General features: G+C 50.7%; 1 long non-coding RNA gene across 1 annotated transcript; it reads right to left on the reverse strand.

Moving 5' to 3' along the window:
* Window positions 1-269: 269 nt before the first annotated feature.
* On the reverse strand, window positions 270-1,793 carry LOC147351193 (uncharacterized). The gene is made up of 2 exons (XR_015147295.1): window positions 1,638-1,793; window positions 270-1,354 (listed from the first exon to the last, which is right to left on the reverse strand). It is a non-coding gene; the product is annotated as an uncharacterized LOC147351193 (long non-coding RNA).
* Between the last annotated feature and the right edge of the window lie 7,910 nt (window positions 1,794-9,703).

Genomic DNA, 9,703 nt, shown 5'->3' on the forward strand with positions numbered 1-9,703 from the left:
CTCACAGTTTTACCACAGTTGAAATTGTGGTAAAATATACATAATCTAAAATTCAGCATTTTAACTGCTTTGAAGTGTACAGTTCAGTGACATTAAGTACATTCTCATTATTGTGCAGCCATCACCACCATCCATCTCCAGAACTTTCTCACCTTCCCAAACAGAAAGTCTGTCCCCATTAAACACTACCTCCCCTTCCCCCCACCACACCATCTCTATGAATTTAACTCCTCTAGGTACCTCATATGAGCAGAATCAGACAGCGTGTGTCCTTTTGTGACTGGTTTATTTCCCTTAGCAGCATGTCCTCAGAATTCATCCATGTTGTAGCAGGTGTCAGCATTTCCTTCTTTTTCAAGGCTGAATAATATTCCATCATGTGGACGGACCATTTTTTGTTTGCTCATCCGCTGATGGACACTGGGTTGCTTCCCCCTTTTGGCTCTTGTGGGGAACACTCCCACTGTCTGATCTAGGAGGCAAATTTAGTTATTTGAGTCTTCAGATGAAAGATTCCTTTAGACAAGACTGTGTTAACCCCTTATATCTCTGCTTTACTCTCTATATAAATAGACAAGGATACTGGAGAGTTATATCCCTTTTATCAATTTTACTTATCATTTTCCAACAGTTTTTGCCATGGAAAATGGGAAAATAAGCACATGGGTAATATTCAACACAAACTTGAACTGTCTCACTGAGACTTGGCCATATTCAGTCTCTTCACCGGGGAGTATGAGAATAAGCATGCAGTATGTTAAGTCAATGGGGCTTGGGGACCACTTGTTATGGCAGTCAGCAGGACTGACTGATACACCTCCCCATACAACCCTGGGGCAGCCTCCAGCCCAGGGAACGGGGATTCAGGCGTCAGTTTCAGAGACAGGCCTCTGCCCTGATGGAGAGCACCCTCACACCATGGGCTGTTTCCATGCCTGTTCACAGTGACCATGCCCACAAGGGCTCAGCCGCGTCCCTGGTGCTGGAGGAAAGGGCACCTCAGGAGCAGGGAGCGTGTCTCCATGGGGACAAAGCCAGAGGCAGGGAGATCATCATGAGATCCCCACTGTTCTGCCAGCCCCTTGGGGGTCCAGACAAAATGGGAAGCATCATTGGAAAGTAGACAAGCACCAAAGCACCAAAATGGAACGCAGGCAAAGACCCAGCATCAGATGCCTGTAGGAAAAACAGAGATTAGGTCAGATTTGAGACTTAGCTTCAAAAGGTTGACATGGCAGCATTATTGCCACCTGAGGCACAGAAATTTAAGACTTTGAAAATCCATCTTCCTCTCAAAAAGAAACCCCTGTTGAGATCAGGGACAGCCAGCCATAGCTGTGATTGCCGACCACTCCTATTTAGGGAGAAAGAAAGAGAAACAGTCATCATGTGGCAGGGAGACTCCTCTGGGGTCACTAAGCCCCTGGCCTGAGCAGGGGGTAGCAGCTTGCATGCTGAGCGGAAAATACACCCTATCCTTTGGGACATGCCCCTATCACCTCCTTCTCCAATGCTCACTCTTCTGCTGACCTGGCCATTTGGAGGTTGCGCCCCCATCCCACCAGCCCCCACACCGACCCTGCACCCACAAAGCTCATCCCCACGCTCACAAGTGCAAATGAAACAGACAGACCTACCTGTGCTCAGTCGGGGCCAGGCATCCAGGCAGGTGCAAGTTGGAGACGGTGACTTTTCAGCTGGAGGGGGCCCCAGGAAAGCTGGTCTTCATTCTTGACAGGACTTGTCAGGGCAGGGATGGACCCAGGCCAAGGGTCCCAGTGTGGGTGGAGCCTACGAGGGAATAAGGAAACCTGCAGACTCCACACAGCCCAGCTAAATGGCAGAGTCATCATCAGGACCCAAGGCTTCAGGTGTCTCCCTGGTGAGGCTGAAAACGGACTGGGCTCTGCCTTAACCCTGGAGCACTCTCCAGGAACACTAGCTCATCCCCTTATTGTTTCCTTTAACTAATCATTGAAATAAATGCTTACGATATGCCTACCTGGGGCTAAGCCCGGCTCCAGACAGTGTGGGGAATTCATTAACTAATGGGTGAGTCTAGGCTCGAGGTAGGAGTCCCTCACCGCTGGAAGGCTATGAGCAAGTTTCAGGAGCTCAGGGATAGAAGGACCACTTCTAACTGAAGATGTATGAAAGGCTTCCTGGAAGAGGTGACATTTCAGTGGGGTGCTGAAGGATGTGCAGGAGTATTTCAAAGGGTGGAAATGCCCCAGGCACATGCCCCACAGAAGGTCCTAGGTCAAGGCAGAAATTTAGATGGTGACAAAATGCAAATGGGGCTGTGACAGTCTTGGGGGACAGGATGGCCCCTCAGAAATTCACTTAGTCATTCCACAAACATTAATGGGCTGCCCAGGGCTGAGCAGACTAACAGTCGAAGCCAAACCGCAAACAGCCCTGGGGCAACTGTTGGAGACACCGGACAAGAGGTGAGGTGGGGACAGCCCTGCCGTGAGAAGGAGACAATGGCAGCTATGTGCTAGCCTGGTGGCTCCTCAGGAGTAAATTCAAACCCTCCTCCCACCCCAGCCTCCCCTGGGGACCTGCGTGTCCAGCATGTGGGAGAAACACCCCCTTCCTAGAGCCCAGCTCGGGGACTGCGGGTGATGTCCCCACTCAAGCAAATTACTGTCCACACCCACCTTCAGTCCAAAGGGCTCCGGTGACCTGTGCCTGGCTGCCCTTTGCTATCATATCCTGTCTTTGGGGTGCAGCCTTGGCCAGAGGGTGGGTTTCCCTGCTGACTAGAAGGCCAACCTGCAAGCCGGTCTCCCGGAGCTGTAAGTTCTCTGCCTCCCGCTCCCCCCACCCCGAGTTCCCTCACAGGACTGCAGGTGTATTGATCCCTGTGCAGATCTCTTCAGATGCAGATTGGAGGAAATCGATGGTATCAGAGCGGGGCATGGGGGGACAGGGGCCATCCTCTAACCCCAAGACAGTGGCGGCAATGCCCACCCCCAACCCTGGTGCCCTTACAGAGTGTGACCCTCTCGGACTTGCATTTTGAGGAAAAAGAGAGGCAGCTTGGCCCTTTTGCCAGGATGCATTTAGGGATCTCAGTCTCTTCGTGAGGGGAGAAAAGGCCACTCTCAGCTCAACATGGCCTCAAAATGAAACGCCTCCTTCCAGGATGAAGGTCACAGTTGGGGCTCACCACTGACAGCCACTTGCTTTGTAAGGTATCCAGCCAGCTCTGTAAATTTAAATCCCTGGGAGGCTCCCAAAGCACAGTCAATAGTGATGGGGATGAAAGCCGGGCCTGTGGACTGAAAGAGAGAGCTAGGCGGTGGAGAGAAGTGTCCAGCACTGCTTGACCAGGCTCGTGCCAGCCAGCTGGCTAAGACCCACATACACCCTAGCCTGCAGGCACCCCTTTGGTTCCTGAAGCTCAGACATGCACACACATACCTCCATTACATTGCACCAACTGAACTGCGTCAGTAGCAGGAGAAACAAGGCCCCTATCCCCAGTGTCATGCCAATCTGAGCGCAGGCCGGAAAAGAATTCCCAGGTACCCAGCATTTCAGAAGGGAGTGAGTTTATTAAGAGCAAGGAGCAGAGATAATGAAGGCACTGCGAGCACAACAGGCCGACCTCCTGACAGGCCAGGGAGAGTCGACGCTTTTCATGGGTTAGTGGCCAATTTCAATAGCCTCAAGACAAAGAAGACTGGAGTGGCTACCCACCCCAGTATTGTGGACTAGAGAATTCCATGGAGTGTATAGTCCATGGGGTTCCGAGGGTCAGACACAACCGAGTGACTTTCACTTTCAAGACAAAGAAAAATTCCAGCTGGAGGGTTGACCTTAGGTGGAGGGTTGACCTTAGGTGATCGGTTAAGGCGCTTTAGGGTGAGCACTGGAGTGGGCATTGTTGCTGAATATGGGGTCAGGAAGCCTGCTGCTGGTGATCAAGGGGCTTTTGGCAACAGTCACAAAGGGGCTCAGTCAGTTCTGGAGGTGACCTTGTTTCTGGGCTCCGCGTCTGTGGCCTTGGGGCAGGATTCCATGCCCAGCCTTCATGCTTCTCTATGAAGTATCTCCCACTTGTGCTTCTGTATCCCTTCCCCTGTGCAGAAGAGCAAGTCCCAGAGACCAGAGCCCTGGATGCTCATTTATCCCAGCAGTTAAAGCTGTCAGCGCCTGGAGGTCCTCCTGGCAGGAAGCGGGGGACAGAAGAGAAGGTATTTCTCTCTGACTCTCCACTGCAGCCCCAGCTGCCCCATGGTGTTCATGGCCTTCTCAGCCCACTGGGAGGGAGAGCAGGCAGCCTGCCGTGGGGCAGGCAGGCATCCTCTGGGGACCCAGGGGTATGGGGAGGCCAGCCCAGTCCCACGAGCTCCCTTCTCCCGGCCAGCGACAGAGCCGTACTCATCCCTTGGGAATAGAACAGACATGAGTGAAAAACGTTCCTTGCTTGGGTTGAGGCAGCTGGGTCAGCCACCTCGGGTGCCTGGAAATTGCTTCTGTCTCGGGGGCATCCGGAGAGCCATTCTGAGGATGCCAGGAGGCCGGGGTGCGTCCTCTGCACAGGGTGGAGGGGACGTCTTCAGAAGCCAGGAGCTCTGTCACCATCCACCGTCCAGGTGTGTGGATGACTCAGGAGAGCTGTGGCCAGCTCCCCACGGTCAGCTCCACAACACCCGCCCTCTAAAGCTGAGGGCAAAGAAGGAACATGAGGCCCCACCTGTGGGTGAAGTGTAGCCCCCAGTGGAAGCCACATTTGGTTCTTATTGGCTCCTGTCCTGGGCAGGACTTGGACTGGAAGTCCCTGGACACAGGTGGGGTGTGGAGAGGGTCTAGATATAGCAGATCTTCTCCACGCCCCACCCGTCCCCTCACTCCACAGCTTCAGCACACACCAACCCAACGTCTAAAAAAACAACTCTGTGTTTCTTTGCCTGAGGGCTTTCTTGAGCCCTTAGAGCCGCTGTCCTTACCCTCCTCACCGTGGATCCCAGGCAGCCAGCCTGAACATCCCCAGGGAGTAGCACTCAGAGTCTGGGGGTCAGTGTCAGCCAGCCAGCCCCTGCCCCTCTGGTGGAATAACCCTGAGACGTGGGTGTGGCCCCAGCAGCTGGCCTGATAATTCCCCTTAGGGGCTACCTTCCTCTCCTCCTCTCGCCCTGACCCGTGTGCTTGGCACCCTCAGGTAAACTACCTGCATATATCTCAGGGTCTTCTTCCAGGGAACCTTATCAGAGCCCCACCTTCAGCCTCGTGATGCGAGGAGCTGGGAAGGGGAGGGGACATCTGACCCAGGGCTGGATGGAGCAGGAAGACGCCACCTCCTGAAATGTGCATTATGTTGTTCCAGGCTGAGCCCACAGGCAGAGGGGCTGCTGAGGGCAACAGGGCTCAAGGAATGGCCTGTGGGTCAGGAGGAAGGGAAGGAAACAGGAAGAGAAAAGCAGAAACAGGGAAAAAGAACAGCTCCTGGGAAGACAGGTGAAGGGCCAAGAAACCCAGGGAAAGACATCACTATCTCAGGGAGACATAGGTCAAAACACAGACACCACTTCACAGCTCCTAGGACAGAGGGAAGGAAGGAAAGGAGGGAGGGAGGGAGACAGGAAAAAAGGAAGCAAGAAAGAAAATGAGCAAATGTTCGAGAAGACTTGGACAAAGTAGAACCCTCAAGCATTGCCAGTGGGAATGTGAAATGGCACTGCCTCTGTGGAAAGCAGTTTGGAGGTTCCTCAAAAAACTTAATCGTAAAATGACCATATGACCCAGGATGCCACTCCAAAGTACCTAGTCAAAAGAATTGAAAACAGATACTCAGAAAAATACATGTACACACTTGTTCACAGCAACACTATTCACAATAGCCCAAAGGTGGAAACAACCCAATATCCATCAACCAATGAAGGGATAAACAAACAGCAGTCCATCTGTACGTGGAATATTATGCAGCCCATTAAAGGGAATGAAGCGTGGATACATGCTACAATGTGGATGAATCTTGGAAACGCACTAATTGAAAGAAGCCAGTCACAAAACAGCACACATTGCATGATTTCGTTTATATGAGTTGTCCAGAGTAGATCCTTTGGAAATAAAGATGCTGATTGCATAACATTGTAACTGTACTAAAAGCCACTGAATTATTCACCTTAAAATGGTATATTTTATGTTAAGTGATGTTATGTTTATGTTAAGTTATGTTAAGTTTATATTTTACCTCAATAAAAAAAAATCCACCAGTGTATCAAATTTAAATACATCTTTCTGGATCAATTCAGTTCAGTTGCTCAGTCATGTCTGATTCTTTGCAACCCCATGAACCACAGCACACCAGGCCTCCCTGTCCATCACCAACTCCCAGAGTCCACCCAAATCCATGTCCATTGAGTCAATGATGCCATCCAGCCATCTCATCCTCTGTCGATCCCTTCTCCTCCTGCCCTCAATCTTTCCCAGCATCACGGTCTTTTCAAATGAGTCAGCTCTTCACATCAGGTGGCCAAAGTATTGGAGTGTCAGCTTCAGCATCAGTCCTTCCAATGAATATTCAGGACTGATTTCCTTTAGGATGGACTGGTTGGATCTCCTTGCAGTCCAAGGGACTCTCAAGAGTCTTCTCCAACACCACAGTTCAAAAGCATCAATTCTTCAGCACTCAGCTTTCTTCACAGTCCAACTCTCACATCCATACATGACCACTGGAAAAACCATAGCCTTGACTAGACGGACCTTTGTTGACAAAGTAATGTCTCTGCTTTTCAATATGCTGTCTAGGTTGGTCATAACTTTCCTTGCCCATTACAATTAGGTAACTTCAATCTTTTATTGATATGAAAAGAAATTGCAAAGAAAGTGGGAAAATAGAGCAGATTCTGCCACAAGCCGAAAGAACCAGCAGGCATGGCCACCCATAAAGGGCTGACCTTGCAGGGGATTGCACTGATCAGAACTGATCTCTGTACTGAGCCCATTAGCCTTAAATTCCTGAATTGCTATGATTAATCACAGAAATCATCACTACTGTTAGCATCCTTCCCTTTTCCTTAAGAAGCCATCAGCCCATTACCTGGAGTGGGAAACTGAGGTCTGCATGCAGCTTGGAAACTGAGAGAGGTCCCCAAGGGATCCTCAATGGGGTACCTAAAAGGAGCACCCAAGATGGGCGTTCTCTCACTGTTTGGTGGGGGTGATAGGGATGGGATTCTGGTGGGGCAGGGGCTCCCAGGGGAAAAAACTAGAGGGAAGGAACCATGTGGGTCTGAGATAATCGTGGTCTCAGCAGAAGGCCAGCCTCAGCCTGGGCCCTCGGGATCACCAGAACCACTGCTCCCACCCTGGGGCCAGCCCCTTGGCACCTCCTGTTGCCCTGCTGGTCATTGGGAGGGGTGAATCACAATAAAGGGGGTTGCTGCAAGTTGGCAGAACTGGAGAGGGCATGACTTAGATCTGCAGCATCCACAGAGCCCAGTAGAGGAGAATTTGGCAAAATTCTCTCCTTGGCCTGAGAACCGATCCTAAACCCAGCTCTCCCTGGGCCCTCTGGTCAGCACCCCTTGGTGGCACTATAAAGCAATGATCACAGTATTTCCAGGCTGTCCACAACCTTTTGGAAGGCAGTTTTGATCATTACGGGTTTAGAGGTGCAAATAATGGTAATAATAATTAAAAGGCAGTTGATCCAGGCAGCATTGATTTCTTGTTTTGTTTTGCTTTAAGTGGAGCTAATCTTACAGCTAGCATTTAAATGGGTAGGGCAGAAAAAAATAAAATTACATCCTCTTTTCTCCTCCAAATAGATTTTTCCCTCATCTGCTGACACACGCTTGGCCAGGGGCTTGGGTGACAGGCCCTGTCGTCACAGCAGGAATGGCTGCTGTAAGCAGGTGACTCTCTTCTGATTTGTGGCTGCCGCTTTAGCACACCATTCCTATGGATTTTGTGTCGTGGAGCTGTGTTAGCCATGCCCACATCAGACCCCAGCATGGACAGAAACCAAGCCACCAAAAGAGAAAGCCCAAAAGAAGGGGATGGGCACAGCACCTGTGCAGGCTGCGGCAGAAGGCTGGGCAGCCCCGGGGTCCCAGCAGATGGGAGCACGCTCAGGTCGCCAGAGGCAGACAGAAGGTTCCGGAGACATCATCCCAGTGGCTGCTGCCTCCTCGGGCTGCAAGGGGCTTGTTCACAGTTAATGAGCCCTAATTAACATGTTGATGGGAATGTGCGCTGTTTATATTTGGAAGCTTTTTACTGTGTCGGTTGTTGCCTTTGTTGGGTTAATGATGTTCAGGTTGGATCAGGAGCCTTGGGAAACAGGGAGTAAAAGAAGCTGCTTCTCCTGCTCCCCTCACCTCCCAGCCTTCTTCTCTGGCTGACATATTCCTGCAGGGAGGGCCTCCACCCCCAGCTCCCACGCTCAACCAGCCTTCTGACACATGCCCACACTGAGGTCCAGGGGCATCCAGTCACTCCGTCCCCACCAATCATGGTTCCACAGGCCACATACCCAGAGTTCCAGCCTTTGCTGCTTCCCTCCAGGCAATCACCAATCCTGGTACCTGCCTCTGTGTTCACACTCTTTAGTGGAGGCATCTGGGAAGCAGGGGCTCTGAAGGGACCACTTGGATGTGTCCCATAGAGAGGAGCTAAAGGCTGAGGCACCAGAACCAAGTTAAAGCCTGGAGCCTGGGTGTACTCAGAATCTCTCTCTCACTGAAACATTCCAGGTGTTTCCATGGGGTGCAAGCAGAAGGCACCCGTAACCACCTCAGCGGAAATATTTAGCTCCCAAGTACTATGACGATTCAGGAGCAAGCGCAAATAAAAGGTTCAAAAAGGGAGGATGCCCAAGGTCGGGAGTCATCTCTGAAACCACCACCGTCTTTTACAGCCTCTTCCAATGTGCCTTTCCAACCTCCCCACCACTCCCTGCTTGTCTCTCTCCAGCCTACTTCCTAACCCCCACCCAGAGTTCATATCTCCTCACAGCTGTACCTCTGCATTGTCCTTCCCTTCCCCACCTCCTTAGAACAACTTCATCCCTCTCCCTAACATCAGCTTCTCAAAAGGCCACCCCTCCTCGAAACCCAGTGCATAAGTCAGCTGCTGCTGACCTAATGCTGCATAACAAAATACCTCCAGAGTCAGCAGCTCACAAAAATATTTGTTCACATTCTGACGGGTCTACAGTCTGATCTCAGGAAGCTGGTTGAAGATGGCTCAGCAGAGCAACTCTGCTTTAGGCTGCGTATCCCAAGAGCTAGACTCCAGGCTGTGAGACAGCAGGCCTCTTACAAATGGGATGGGAACTTTTCTGGGGCTTCCAAAGTAGGATCTAAACAGGATACTGGCCCCAGACAAGTCGGTGAGCCCAGACTCTCCCATCTTCCCATACACAGAAAAGTGCTAAATTCCTTAACTTGAGATATCTGGTTTTCCTTAACTAACAATAATCCTCTGATGTTCAGACCACTTGCCCTTTGTTGTAAGACTTGTATATAAGCTGGCCACCTCCCTCAGAGCTGTTCTCTCAGGATTACTTGAGATGCTGCTTCTTGGGCTTGAAGTCCTAAAAATTCCTGCCAAATAAAACATAACTCTCAAAAAAAAAACAATAAAAATAAACAAACTTCTGATTTTAAACAAGGATCTAAAACATATGAAGCATAAAGGAGAGAAGCAGAGAGAGTGAAATGCATGCCAGAAATTCAGACAGAAA

Source organism: Bos grunniens, chromosome 19 (assembly GCF_055505025.1).
Source record: "Bos grunniens cultivar Pamir isolate PY7600 chromosome 19, Bosgru_T2T1.0, whole genome shotgun sequence".
Taxonomy (NCBI): Eukaryota; Metazoa; Chordata; class Mammalia; order Artiodactyla; family Bovidae; genus Bos; species Bos grunniens.